The sequence below is a fragment of the Kogia breviceps genome, chromosome 2 (assembly GCF_026419965.1).
Source record: "Kogia breviceps isolate mKogBre1 chromosome 2, mKogBre1 haplotype 1, whole genome shotgun sequence".
Classification (NCBI taxonomy): Eukaryota; Metazoa; Chordata; class Mammalia; order Artiodactyla; family Physeteridae; genus Kogia; species Kogia breviceps.
The window spans coordinates 76483219-76498401 of NC_081311.1; the positions used below are offsets into that span (position 1 = coordinate 76483219).

Consider the following 15183-nt stretch of genomic DNA (forward strand, 5'->3'; position numbering starts at 1 on the left):
AAGAGGGAAGTGAACAGCCGTGCCTTAATGAAATCAGGATGAGCTGCTCACCAAAATATTAGATTTGCTGGCCCTCTGACTTTGTCCAAATCCTTTAAAAATGATGCCCATCTCTCTGATTCCACAGAGCATACCAGATATAATACCTGATCTGATGAATTACCATTTTTATTGGTCATTATGTTATATATTTATTTCATTGGCTAAGTCAGTTCCTAGCTTTGGTATAATTTCATCTGCTTGTGTCTAAGATTAAAATGCATTTGAATTATTCATCATTCATTTCACAAATATTTTCTAAAGTCTAATATTGTTCAAGCATGGAGGATCCTGGAAGAATGTATCTTTTGTTCCAAAATGTTCACTCTTAAAAGTCAACACAAAGTGCTAGAATAATGATGGGAATAAGAAAAAGTCTGATGTAATGGTAAATATCTATGACAAACATGTATATTTTTGGAGCCGTTTGATGTATTACTATAGCATAACACAGATCTTCACAATCAACTTAGCGTCCATATTGTTCCTGCCCTATAATAAATATAGGATACATTTATCTTTTATATTAGATTTGAAAAATTAATCCTAATTAGTTTAGGGAACCTCTCTGATTAAAGGGAATTAATGGCAAGTGAAAAAAATAGTAGAAAATGCAAAGTGAAGTATGCTTAACCCAAGGTTCATTTCAGACACTATTAATTTCCCTCTCAAGAGCTGTTTCATGAGGTGGCAATATGGTAGATTTTAGAGAGATTTTTAATCTTCCCCTGTCCAGATCCCAGGCACTCAGTGATATAAAGAATTTAGAAAAATGGATTTATCTTACTGGAAAAGCTTTGTCTATACTAATGTAGAACCCTAAAACATAATGGATATCCCTGCCTGAATCCTTTCAAAGAAATTCCTACATGAGAAGAATCTGTGGCCTTATTACAACTCTATTCACCACAGAGAAGAATTACACGCAAGGCCGGTCCAGCTTGATCCCCAAAGGAAATACAAAGGCATCTTGTCAATAAGCACTCTCCTGTACTGTGTCTAGGGATGATCAATGTGTATGTGCTTGTGCTTCTCTGTGTATTTTGTTCTCCATTTGTCCTCCAAAATAAATATTTAGGAGAGAGCTGAAAATATCAACTGTTTCCTTAAATGTAGGATAGCTCTGCCCAGACATATTATTTGGGTAAATTAGGTCCCCTAAGGTAAAGGAGCTAGCTGTCCCTCATGCGTTAATTTAATACCTAGGTAACAGAGTTTTCAACATCTTTATTGGTCTCCATTACCTGAACATCGGAGGCACATTTTTGTCTTAACACAAATCCTTGAACTTTTTATAATGTCAACTGTGAAATACTGATGGTTTTATATTGAAGGAAAAAAATGTCACCAGCATGAAATAAAGTTGATTATGTTGTACATACGGAGTGCTGACATGGACCCAAGTTTCCACTCAGCTTCAGAGAAGTTTGCATTTACTGGTCTATTTTTAAACTCTGAATAAAATAACAACACAGTACATCAGAAGGTGTCTTTGATGAAAAGTTTCTGATGACACCTTATCTTCTTCCCTTCCAATGGGAAGCGCACTGTCTTCGGTGATGGGTGGTTGGAGTCTAAAGGAAAGACTTCAGTAACTACATCTATGGTCTACACACTCATGACACAGTCATTTTGAGAAAAAAAGTCTCCACTGCAAACTCAAGTAAATAATGGGATTTACGTTTTTTGTTGGTGAAAAGGAGGAACTATATGTCAGAGAGGCAAGAGATATGATCCCAGGTTTAACTACCAACCCCGACAAACACACATCCCTAATCCAGTTATTCTGCCTAGAAATTTACTAGATTCAACTTATTTTGCTGGGTGCATCATGCAACTATGAAGGAGTGACAGTTAACAAACTTTGGCAGCTGTGCTCGAACATTAATCTTATAATAATGTCACTGCCAAATTATAAAATCCCTTTGCTCCTGATAGGAGTGTGACCTCAGGACACTGACTGGATGGCAATTTGTAGAAGTCAGCAATGCTTTCGTCCTAAGAGTCACTACCTGAAGGAGGAGGCAAGGGGAAGGTATTGTCATACTAGGCAACAGGCCCCATGTGGAAATGGAATAAAATTTCCTCGGTCCCTTCAGTCACACCTTTTGTGCCCTTTCCCCCATTTGCTTCTGATACTTAATGTCTCAATGACTTGATCCTTCAACAAAGCCTCAACTCAGATTATTTATTCAACCAAGGTATCAACGATCATCATCAGTTGATATCATTCCTGCTATTATTATTGAAGAGCTTTAAGTCAGGCATTGACCAGATATGCTTCTATTTATAAACAATAACTCCGGCAGTTGGGTGAAGATGAGATTGAACAGGGACAAGAATAGAAATGAGAAGGCGATTTAGGGATGACTGTGGAAGACGGTTGAGACCAGAAAGTGGTGAATGTGACTTGGACTGGGGGCACTGCCTTTGACATAGAGACATGAAGATGTTACGCCAGTGCTTCGGAACCTCAGCTGCACATCAGAATCATCTGAAGAGCTTTCTACAGTTCTGAAGCCCGGCTCCACCCTCAGAGCTATTGGCTTAATTTTCTGGGTGCAGCCTGAGCTCTCAGAAAATGACCTTTTCACAGTGAGGGTTGAGAACCACTGGGTCCCAGCAAGGCTTTGGAGGACTTGATGGATTAGACGTGGAGAGGTTAAGGCGAGGGAGGTAATTTGTATGACAACTGGAATTGTGGCAGACGAGTAACTAGTTTACTTGTAGTGCAATTTCCAGAGCAAAAGAAGACTGGAAGCCCAGATTTGAATGTGAACTCTCCTGATGTTTTTGATTTGGCAATTTTTTAAACACATGTGTGTCAATTTTGTGTAGGCCAAAGAAAACCCACCCAAACTATAAAATAAACAACCTAATATCGCCCTAACATTCAGGGGACCAGTCGCAACTTCTGCCTTAAAACAGGGAGGTTAAACTCTAATTATGGATTTCAGACTGTCACAGAATGTAGGAGTGAAATTCTCTGGAGACTCCTGGAAACACATCGATGAATTACTTGATAACTCATTAAGAATAAAGGTGACCTGGAGTATTTGGTACACTGCAATTGTGAATTTATTTTCTCCCTCCTTCTGTCCCTTCCTCACCCCCTCCCCCTTTCTAAGGAAGCATAACCTGTTTTTCCAAGGTTATGGGTTAAGGAGTAGAGCTAGGTCTTATATCTGATTAAGTCTCAGGTCTGTGCTACTTTTCAAATGTGGTTTTCAGCAGACTTTTTTGCGGGGAGGGGGTGGGCAGGGGAACTGTTATAAAGTTTTACTTTTGAAAATACAATTTATATACATCGGACACTTTTCTAAATACATACCAGAATTTCAACAAGTCTACCACATTCCCAACGATATTTTGAAAGTTGAATACAATAAAGCAATGAATCTTGTAATAAAGTATGTGTTAATGATAAAATATCACACACACACACACACACACACACACACACACACGAGTACTCATCAAAATAGTCGGAATTGAATTAAATCAGGAGCTACAAGCCTTATATCTCATGAGACTCTAATTTCAGAATATTCCCTTCAAGAGTATTCATTAAACAATGAAACTTTCAAATACTGTATTTTTTTTGGTTTTATGTCATATTTATGTCATTATACACCAAGGGAGTACTTGTCACAAAACCTAAGAGGATCAAAGGATCATTAATTAATTCCCATTTAGTTCATAATTTGGTACTCAATTTTGTCCAAGACTGAACTAATTTTGGAAAAAAAAAGTTTACATCCTTCTGTTAAGACTTTTGAGCTACAGATACTATATTTATAAACATACCAGGGGATCTGTCAAATTTCATATACTTGAGTTCCACAGAGTTGTATATCAAATCTTATTAGTTTCAGAACCATATGAGCATGGAATTTCTTTTCTCTATTGGCATGAATGTATTCTTAATTTGTATTAATCCCATAACAAAGGAAATGAAGGGTCTTGGGGAGTCTTGTAGGTCATACTATAAACACATACGCTAGGTAGAAAAGACAAAGGTCATCTCTGACACGTGAATTTTACTCTCCATAACAAATTTCATCCTCAGTCAACAACAAGAAGAGCAGATATGGATATACATCCCTAGGTAGGATTCAAAGGATGGGTAAGCAAACACTGAAGCTTTTATGTACCTGTTCCAGGTAGGATCATCAAACCAATCCAATGTATCAAGGACTGTGCTGTGTGCTGAACTTTCCTTGTAGAAAAAAAACAGATGCCATGTCACCACAAAAGCTGAAAACCAAACAAATACAGAGGAGTAAATAAATCTAAAACAAGATAAAAGAAGAAGTAGGATACTTGGATCACTTGATTGTGAAATGGCATTTTAATTAAATGATAGATTTCATAAATGGAGATTTATCCCAGACTTTCCCCAAATGGACTTCATCAAGAAACCCTTTCATTCCATAATACCTGTTAGCATCCTGCTGCAGGAGTGATCCACGGCAGCTACAGGGGAAACAATGAGCTGTGTACCCTACTTTTCCACGAGATGCCACATCTCATAGACTCCGTCATACGGTCACATGTTCTCAGGTTGAAACTTCCAATAACTGGGAGTACTTTATATGCTTCCCCATTAAAATATGCACATAAGGCACATATATTTAAAACACATATAGAAAGCTAAGTGTTGAGTTTCCTTCACAAGTTTCATAGCGAATTAGCGAAGAACCACTCACCTGACTAGAACAATTTATTTCATGGCAACAAGTATTTGACATTCATTCATCATTTTGATCAATATTTACTGAGTGAATAACATGAACCAGATATTGGGTTGAGAAAATGAATAGGACTTGGTCTTGCCTTCAAAAAACCCAAGTCCAGAGCTTCCCTGGTGGCGCAGTGGTTGGGAGTCCACCTGCTGATGCAGGGGACGCGGGTTCGTGCCCCGGTCCGGGAAGATCCCACATGCCACGGAGAGGATGGGCCCGTGAGCCATGGCCGCTGAGCCTGCGCCTCCGGAGCCTGTGCTCTGCAGCGGGAGAGGCCATGGCAGTGAGAGCCCCGTGTACCGCAAACAAACAAACAAACAAACAAAACCCAAGTCCACTGAAGTGGGAAAGGCCACGTTGGACCCTCATCAACCCTGAGGACTAAGTCACTGTGATCACAGTGCAGACAGGGTACAGGGGTGGGACAAAGAGATATGCCGGCGAAGCGGGGGTGAGGGAGGAGAAGGGTGTTATTTAGGCAGCGTGTTCAAACACAGGAAGCTGTGAGGGAGAACGGCATGTTCTGAAAGCTGCCTTATACCGGGCCCACAATAATGTGAGGGAACAGAACATGCACAAAGGAAATGGCAGAACATCCTTTTACAGATTTAAAGGGCTGTAAATCAGTCCATGGCACAGCGGTACAAACAAAAGCACCCACTCCAATAATTGTATAGAAGCTGAACCTATTCCCAAGCTCCTCTACATACGCTGTCTCATCCTGGCTCCACAAGGTTGAGGGGTCTGCCCAAGACCTGAAAATAACTGGTGTAAGTTCATCTGTATCATTTTTTCAGATTCCACATATATGGGATGTCATATGGGATTTGGCTTTCTCTAACTTACTTCTCTTAGTATGATCGACTCTGGGTCCACCCATGTTGTTGCAAATGGCAGTATTTCATTCTTTTTTATGGCTGAGTAGTACACTTACTTGCAAAACAGAGATGGACTCACAGACAGGAAACAAACTTATGGTTACCAAAACGAAGGTGGGGGAGGGATAAATTGGGAATTTGGGACTAAGAGATACCCACTACCATATATAAAGTAGATAAACAAGGACCTACTGTATGGCACAGGGAACTCTACTCAATAACTTGTAATAACCTATAATGGAAAAGAATCTGAAGTTACATACATATATGTGTGTGTGTATATATTTATATATATAATGAATCACTTTGCTGTACACCTGAATCATTGTAAATCAACTATATTCAATAAAAATAAAAAATTTTAAAACTTCATACAATTGGAAAAAAATAGTGATTTGTGGAGACCAGTCCAGTGCCCTCTCTGTGCAGGGAGAGGTGCATGTGGTATGGACATTCCAGTCTCTGTCCTATTTCATGACGTGTGCTTTCCCAATTGTACTGCCGTGTGGCCTGCGGGCACAACCAAACCGCTGCCACCATCACCTTTCCTGTTTCCAATTTCAGGAAGTCAAGCATGGGGTCGAAAAACTGTGATTAATTCCACGTTTTCACCTCCTGGATTTTGATATCTTTAATAAAAGACTTCTCCGTGTGGCCATACTGAAGGCAAGACTGGCGACTGTGTACTGTCCAGCAACCATGGAGAAACTGGTGATCCTGTCTTCATCCAGCTCTGATCCTCAAACGCCCTCTGTGGACATAACTGTTACATATGAGCCTCTCTCAGGCCTGGTGGTTCTTGCCTCTGACTTCATCAGCACTTTAACAACTTTGCTGATGTAGTGGGCGGATAAAAGGGCTTTGAACTCTAGGCCGAGGTTGGAATTAGTGCATCTATTCAGAGAGGAATGGAGGCCAGCACTCATTTGTAACATGTAAAAATGGGAAAAGAAAGCATGGACATGGGGGGAAAGCAGGTTTAGTAATGCAAAAATGAAGAAACCTTGTCTATGACACATAGCTTATATAAGAAAAACTCTAAAGGAGCCTGTGGCATTCTCCAAAGGATGAGAAATATAGTTGCTGAGGTTGGAAAGACTGTAGAGGATTTTTTTCCCTTCCTCTTCTTCTCTCTCCTCCCACTTTTTCTCTTTTAAACTCCTGAAGTGAAACTGCTTAGAATACTTCTTACTCAGTTCAATTTCTCATCATGAAGGTGAGAGACTGGAAAAATCTTTCAGTAGCCCTGAAATCTCCTTGCCCTCGTGAAAGAGGATAGAAGTTTTTATTTTCAATGCTTTTCCAGTTGAGAAACTGTATGCTTGTTACAGGCTTTCTGAGACCTTACAACACATTAGGAATTATTTAGGCTTTAAAGAAGCGTGATTGCTTAAAAAGGCAGCTTCTGCTACAGAAACTCTCAGGATAGAAAGCAATGCCAGGCAACAGATGAACAATAAATGCCTAGAATACAGACAGACACTGGATGTAAGACAGACAAAATCCAAATGACAGTAACATCCAGATATGCAACTTCCAGCAATTATCTTGTGTTACAGCTGCTTGAAAAACCACACTTGTTACCACAGAAGTAAGCTTGTTCTCGACGTGCAGCAGAGAACAGATGAAGCAGAAGCATTATTTGAAACCAAAACGTAGAAGCAAATAAATGAATCACAAATACCTGTGAGCAACCTAATGGAAGGAAACTTGGATAAGTCATTTAAAAGAGAAACTGGAGGGCTTCCCTGGTGGCGCAGTGGTTGAGAATCCGCCTGCCGATGCAGGAGACACGGGTTCGTGCCCTGGTCCGGGAAGATCCCACATGCCGCGGAGCAACTAAGCCCGTGAGCCATGGCCGCTAGGCCTGCGTGTCCGGAGCCTGTGCTCCGCAACGGGAGAGGCCACAACAGTGAGAGGCCCGCATACCGCAAAAAAAAAAAAAAAAAGAGAAACTGGACTACACACAACATTCTAAAATGAGTATTTTATGGAAAAAAATTTATTTCGAATGTATTTCCCATTTGTTTGTATGAATACTTAGGAAATTCATGGGATCCAACAGATTTGACTTCAGTGATTTGCTGTATAATCCAGCATTTGCTGGCATGATAGAAATTGGTTCTCTAGAGAAACCTGACAACTAGCCCCTGTAAACTCTGGAATGAGAAATCGGGTGCTATGAAAATTTGTACCAAAAGAAGCTGGATGCTTAATCCATGCAAGAAGAAGTCAGGGCAGGAGGATTGGTAGATGAGATGAGGGAAGTACAGGCAGAGGAAAGGAGAATTAATTATTTCCCTTATGGCACTAACACACCAGGCATTGATTACTCATCTGATCATCTCAACAACCTTGTGAAGAAGATATCATTGTCACTAGTTTACAAATGAGTTATTTTTGTTTTGAGAGGCTAATTTACTTAATACACAACAAGAAGTGGCCTGAGCTGGGATTTGAAACTATGTTTGCCTGATACTTAGGTGATTTTCCTAATTAAAACCACAGTAATTCTCAAACAGTAAGCAATATGTAAATTTAAAAATCTCAATAGCAATCAAACAAATCCAAAATTTTAAAAATGACACAGATTGCATTAGCTACAATTATAAATAATAAAATGCAGATGAGACTATTGGGAAAACAATGGATAAACTCATATATTTTGGTGGTATTATACATACGTAGAACCCACTGAATCACCGATCTCACCCACACCTATATTTAGGGTCCTTAAATATATTCATATCTTTGGACCTAGTAATCCCACTTATAAATTATCCCAAAGAAACAATTCAAAATTAGGAAAATGTTCACTGTAGCATTATTCATAATACTAGTGAATAACAGAAACTATTTGTGTATCCCACAGCAGGGCATCTAAGAAAATGTTTGTATATTAACTCCACAGTATATTAAGTAGCCAATAAAGTAATAACTAAGTCACAATACAGAGAAAGTGGTGTGGAAAACTGTATGTTCTGATTATAAGTAGGTACAAAACGTATATGTGAATAAATACTAGCCTGGTAACCAGAATAAAGAAAATTGTGGTGCTAGGATAGAGTAGTTGTGAATGCATTAAAAAATCTTAACCCCATTCTCATAATATATTTTAAAATTGTACTCATTTGAAATACCTACTGAATAAAAATACAGACCCACAAACATGATATATATTTGGAATATGTGTTTACATGGTTAAATGGTCTTCAGCACATAAAATATTATTTTGTTACATTGTTAAGTATTTGATAGTGGAGGAAGGAGGTAGGAGATGAAAGAGATATACTTAGTATGATGCTGAGATTATATATATATATATATATATATATATATATATACATATTTTAACAGAATGGTGAAAATCAATTTCTTATAATGACAGTCCACAGAAAACTTAGATTATATTACAAAACTAAGAAGATTTGTTGACATAATTGCTAATGCATGTGATTTTAAATGAATCTATGATCAACAGTTTTTTCCACACTGTAACATAACTTTCACCTTCTAACATTCCCTCTATCCCATTTTCTAAAGGAAAAAAAAAAGCTAAAGAAAATTGGTTGGGCCTCAGAATCTCCCATTTCTTCTTTAAGACATCACCCATCTCCCAAACAGGGTCTCCTCCATCCCTGGGAAGCCATTTAGTCTTCCCAGGGCAGGGAGAAGGTGCATTTGAAGAAACAATAGCTAACTCATGGCTACTGGCTTCTGTTTCACCGGAAGTACAAGGGTGAACTAGTAAGTGTTCGTCATTTGTCTCAGATGGTATCTGTTCATCTCTCTCTAGTCGTGGTCTCATTCCTGGTTTTAGGCAGTAAATTTCTAGCATTTGCTGCTCCAAAATATCTCCTACCCTCTAGAAGTGAGATTAAGGTGGAAAAAACGACATTGCCTATCTCCTGGCTCAATAGCTCTTAGAAAGCAAAGGAACAGCCTAAGTCTGTAAATCTCACAAATCATTAGCAATTCACAAACCACATCCCCTGCCTCCCCCCCACCACCCCGCAGTTGGCGGTTATTTATACATTTACATATAAAGAGAAATGCAAAATTAAATGTAATTCAAGTACTGTTCAACCTCTTTTGTATAAGTCAGCCTTTCCATTAGCCTTCCTCTCCCACTCTTTCTTTAAACACACACACACACACACACACACACACATACACACACACACACACACACACACACAGTGGAGAGGGGTATGGCTTCAGTAAACTCAGGAAGAGAAGAAACATTCTGCATCTCAGCACATGACTTAGTCTATCTCCCTTGACCTATGGGGCAGGGCTCCTTACCCGTCTGGATGCTTCTAGCCCAGCTGACATTTAGAATTAGGCTCGCCACTGACATGCATACCATTTGTTACTTCTTCACCAATTAAAGTTGGGTAGACATTTCTGTTTAACTCAGCCTCATCCAACCTCCTGCTGACAGTGCAGACTTCTCTGACATCTGACTGTGATGCACGTTCAGCCCTGGGGTGCTGCAGCCCTCAGGTCAGAACCACTGACACATTCTGCAGCTGTCCGGGGTCCTATCTATGCCACACCAGAACGGAAGTTACAAGGGTTTCCTCCGATTGACCAGGCTGAACTGCTAAGTTTTCCATGATGCTGGCAGAGGGCTGCATATGAAATAGTTGCCTGTCTTGGTACACATGTCCTTCTCATAAACACAGTCCTCATTCTCTGGGCTGAAACTCCAAGAGAGAAAGTTGGGAGGCACCTATTATTCTGCTTCACTTTCCTTCCTTCCATCGTCATTCTTGTTTTGTAGAATTCCTCGGACTCAGCAAGGGGTCATGTCTTCCTTTTCTTTCTTGGTGTTGTAGTCTCTTAATATCAGAGAGTGAGCCTAGATGTAATAAGTTGAAGGGCTTTTCCACCATATATGACTGGCATTTTCTAGGCTGCCCTTGATAAACTAAAAAAAAATCTAGAAAATTCTTTCTCAAAAACTAACTTGGATTTCCACTTTTACCCATGACAGAGTACAGGGATGGAGTATAACCTATACCCTGGCAACCCCATCCCCCGCAAACCCCGAGAAAATATAATAAATGAAATAACTATTTTGAGGAATTGGATAAGTAGTGTAGGAATGTGATGACAGAGAAGGGAAACCAAGAAGAGAAGAGAAACCTGTAACTGGGCTCTTGGTTTGGATGAGGTTTCTGGAAAGTGGGCACAGGAAGGGGAAATCAAGCACAGCTTGGTTGCCTTACTAAATTGAGGAAGTGGTGATCAAAGTTTGAGGAGTTTAGTAGTCCTATGAAGAAGATGCTGAAGGTTAGTTACTAGGAAAATGTAAATTAGAACCACAATTAGGTGCCATGACACCATTAAAACAACTGATTATAGTAACCTTGGCAAGGATGTGAGGTACCTGAACTCTCTTACACTGCTGGTGGGAATGTAAAATGATACAGCCACTATGGAGGACCTTTTTGCAGTTTATTATATAGGTAAATATATGCTTAATATGTAGCTGAGCAATTTTACTCCTAGCTATTTACCCAAGAGAGATAAAAATATATGTCTATTCAGAAACTTGTGTATCAACGTTCAGAGCAAAGCAACTTCATTCATAATCAAAGTGGAAAGAAATGTCCATCAGATGGAATGGAGAAAGCAAATCTAGTTAACTGTCATGCAATGGAATTAAATAGGGATGCAATGCAATAAAAAGGGATGAATCACTGATACTATTTCACAATACCATATATAAACCTCAAAAATATTATGTTGAGCAAAAGAAGCCAGATATAAAAGTGCATCCTGTGGGACTCAATTATTATAAAACTCAAGAAAAAAGAAATCTAATCTAAGGATCAGAAAGCAGAACAGTGATTGCCTGGGACTGGGGTGGGATAGGGTATATGTCAATTGACAAGGAAGGGCTACACAGGAACTTTGTGTGGTGATGGAAATGTCCTACAGCTTGATTTAGTGGTAATAACATGGTAGATAAATTTGTTTAACCTCAACCAAATATGTACTAAAAGTGAGTGCTTGTTATATATATTATATCTCAATATAATATTGAGATTAAAATTAACTTTACCTGGTTTCTTATTCTTTTATAATATCAGAACTGATCTCTTAAAATAGTTTTAAGTAATTTTTAATATTAAAATATTAGTTTAGGTACAATAGGAAATACACAGGTCTTACATTTGTTTTAAAGGAATCCAGTGTTTGTGGGAAAAGGGTGCCACAGAAAAGAAATAAGCTGGCCATGTACTGCTACTTACTGAAGGCAGGTGGTCAGCACAGGGGATTGATTATGTTATTCTGTCTACTTTTGAATGTCTGCAATTTTTTAATTTAAAACGTTTTAAACATCTAGTGGATTGCATTTCTTTAATTAAGATATTATTAATATATTAGTTAGCGGTAGATATCTGCCTTAACTACTTCCTCTCCACATCTTTATCTCCTGATTCTGTGTAACCTCTTTCTGCATCTTTGTTACATTTTCCATTTCATCCTCTACTTTTCTCCTTTCATCTCTTAGTCAACAGCAATTTTCACAGAATCAACTTGTGTGTCATGGATAAGTCAAGACCTGAATAATTTGAGAGACAATTAATTAAACCTCTCAGTCTGGTCCTTTATATTCAACAATCACGAATTTCAGTAAGCCTACCTTCAGAAGAGAGACCCTTTCAGGAGCAAATGAAACAGCAAGGTGCAGAGAAATACCACTTTGTTAAGTAAAGCTGAATGACAGTCTGCTTAACGTGATGATTGAAACAAATGGAACAAGGAAACCAATTCAACACAGTGAACACAAAGAAAGAGTACGAAAATTTAAAAGGGAAAGAAAATTGGACTTAATTATTTTCATCCTACCTTTCCCTTTTAAGGCATTCGGAGTCTTGCTAACTTCAGGCAAAGCTGGCTCCAGGTTCCCAGTCACATGAATGGGGTTCTGGTCCGGAAGTGCTGAGCCCGGTTCTGGCTAACACAGAGTGTGCACAGCCTCCATGCTGACATTATTTTTACAGATTTTATGAATCATTTTATAGACTTTCCAGTGAGATTGAAGCTCAGAATGAAGTCAGTCAAAATAGATTGATTAATGATATATTGAATAGATGGCAGTGTTCAACTATGTAGGCAGGGATGGTCTTTAGAGACATTAATGTTCCTTTCAGTTTCTTAGTGATGTATAAAATAGAAAATGGTGTTTTCCCCCTGATCCTATTATCTCTAGAACTACTCGTTCTTTCTGTGTATAAGATCCTAAACTGTTTTTCTAATGAGCAAGAGTGGACAAAAAACATGTACTAATTACCAACAAAGAACATAAGTGCTGCAATCACAGTCTGATGTGCTAAATGAGAACTCTGTTCTCAAGAACCTAACCCATTATGGACAAACTGAGAATTGTTCTTAATGTTAAACTAGAACAATAAGGCACAGGATGTTTAAGAGTGGAAGCTGTACAGGGGCTACACACAACCCTATTATCATAGAGCTCTCATTTTCCTTTAAACACATTCCTTTTCTAAGTATATCTTCTTGAGAAATGTTTCACCTTAGGAGCAAACTTAAAGAACAAAAATTTTAAAAAGAGTCTGACTATAGAACAAGGGATATAGAAAAATTCCTAGGATAGGGACATATTATACCTGTCTCTTTACCAAGATGTTCTACACTTAATTATTCCAAAGAAATGCACAGGTAGAAAGCATGATATACTAGTGTCTTTGTGGGATGTAGAGAGGTGTAATTATCTTCCTTGCCTTTGGGAAGTTTATTTTATCTTTTAGGCAAAAAGATAATCACATCATAAGTAACATGATAAAAACTTATATATATATGTATATTTTATATATATAATGTGAATCCATCCATCTATGTATTCATCCATTCATCTATCTATCCATCCACCTATCCATCTATCCATCTACCTACCTACCTATCTATCTAACTCTCTATCTAATGTGGTGCTCGTGTTATTGGCAGTGAGGACTATAGCATCATGGGAAAAGCACAGATTCAGAAAGGATAAACTGAGAAAGAAGGAAATGCTTTGTGGGAGATAAGCTAGATCTCAAATTATGAGTACAACTCATAAAATAACAGGAGGGAGGTGCTTCAGGGATGGGGGACAATAAAAACAAAGGCTAAGAATCAAGAATAGAGATGACACACCATGGGACCAAGGGAGAATGACACTGAGCTGAGTTAGACGAAATCAGGTTGGAGCCCGACTTGGGAAAGCCTTGAACGCTGGTCCTCAGGAACTTGTATTTTAGCCTGAGAGCAGCACAGTTGTTGAAATGTTTTGAGTAGAAGACTGACACACTAGAGGCGGTTTTTACATCAAAGAGACCTAGAAGCTATGCTGACTGGACACAGGGCAAGAGGCTAAAGAACCAGACGCCAAATCAAATTTTAAAAGCATATCGTCCTTAAGTGATGACTAAGGAACATTTCTCAGTAGTAGCAAATTCCTTATACAATTAGTGCTTAGAGTCCGCACACATTGTTGAATTTCAAAGTGATTCAACACAAAACACTGACTGCTTACGGCTTCAAGCTGTATCCGAAAGACAACAGGGGTCATCCCAGAGTTGTAAAGCCACAAGAGCACACAGAAGGATGAGTTTGGTGCCCCTCAGGCCCTGGTAGACAGTGAAAGAGGACAAAGAGGAAGTGGATTTGTGCTAGAACCTTTGGAGCGGGGTCAGGTTTTGACAGGAACACAATGAAGACAATGGGATTCGGACACAGAGAGATACAGGAAAAGGTCGGGAGGCAGCAGCAGAGAACATGTCAGGGGGTTCCACGAGTGCCTGTCCCTGTATTTATAGGATGTGGCACGCGCGGAAGGAGGAAATGAAGGAACATTTCTTTGAGAAAGTTACTTCTCCCCTTTGGGCTTCAGATTCCTCATGGAACTCTTAGGGAACTGTTGACCGAAACCACGTGCCTTAGCCAGGAATGAGGATAACTGCCTGCCTGAGTTGTCTCACAACAGGAGATCCCACTGGCTCCGGAAAAAAACTAACTGGGAGAATTCGGGAGGTGCCGAAAGTAAGAGGGAGGGGACGGACGACACGCCCTGCCAACCTCCCAGAAGCCCTCACGCTGGAATCCACCTCGGCTGAGAGATGCGCGCGCCACCAGGAAGGAGCCTGCGTCGGACCCAGCATGGGCCAAGCAAGATGATTGGCCGGAGGCAACCCGGAAGCTCACCCCATTACCAGAAACCCTGAGACTGCGAGCCCCGAGGGTTCTCTTCCCCTGCTGCTCTCCGCCCAGGCATCCCTTTCTAACAAAGTCATTTGCTTTGTCAGTATGTGTGTCTCCCCGGACAATGCATTTCCAAATGTTAAACACGAGTCCACTCTCGGGCCCTGGCAGGGGTCCCCCTTCCTGCAACGGAGCTTTATATTTTTACGGTTTAAATTCACACGGAAGACCTGCCCAGAAGTTAAATGATAATCACCCTATAACTGCGAGCACTGAAATAGAGAGATGGTGGCGAGCAGTCACGG

The 15183-nt window shown here is 39.6% G+C and overlaps 1 protein-coding gene across 4 annotated transcripts in view; it reads right to left on the reverse strand.

Moving 5' to 3' along the window:
* Positions 1-15183, reverse strand: part of CHRM3 (cholinergic receptor muscarinic 3) — a 518874-nt gene that overhangs the window by 246025 nt on the left and 257666 nt on the right. Inside the window, exon 4 of one of the 4 annotated variants that reach the window (XM_059055044.2) lies at positions 4194-4296. The exons of the other annotated variants lie outside the window; for them this stretch is intronic. The gene's annotated coding sequence lies outside the window, so the exon portion shown is untranslated. The remainder of the gene's footprint in view (positions 1-4193; positions 4297-15183) is intronic. 4 annotated transcript variants of the gene reach the window in all.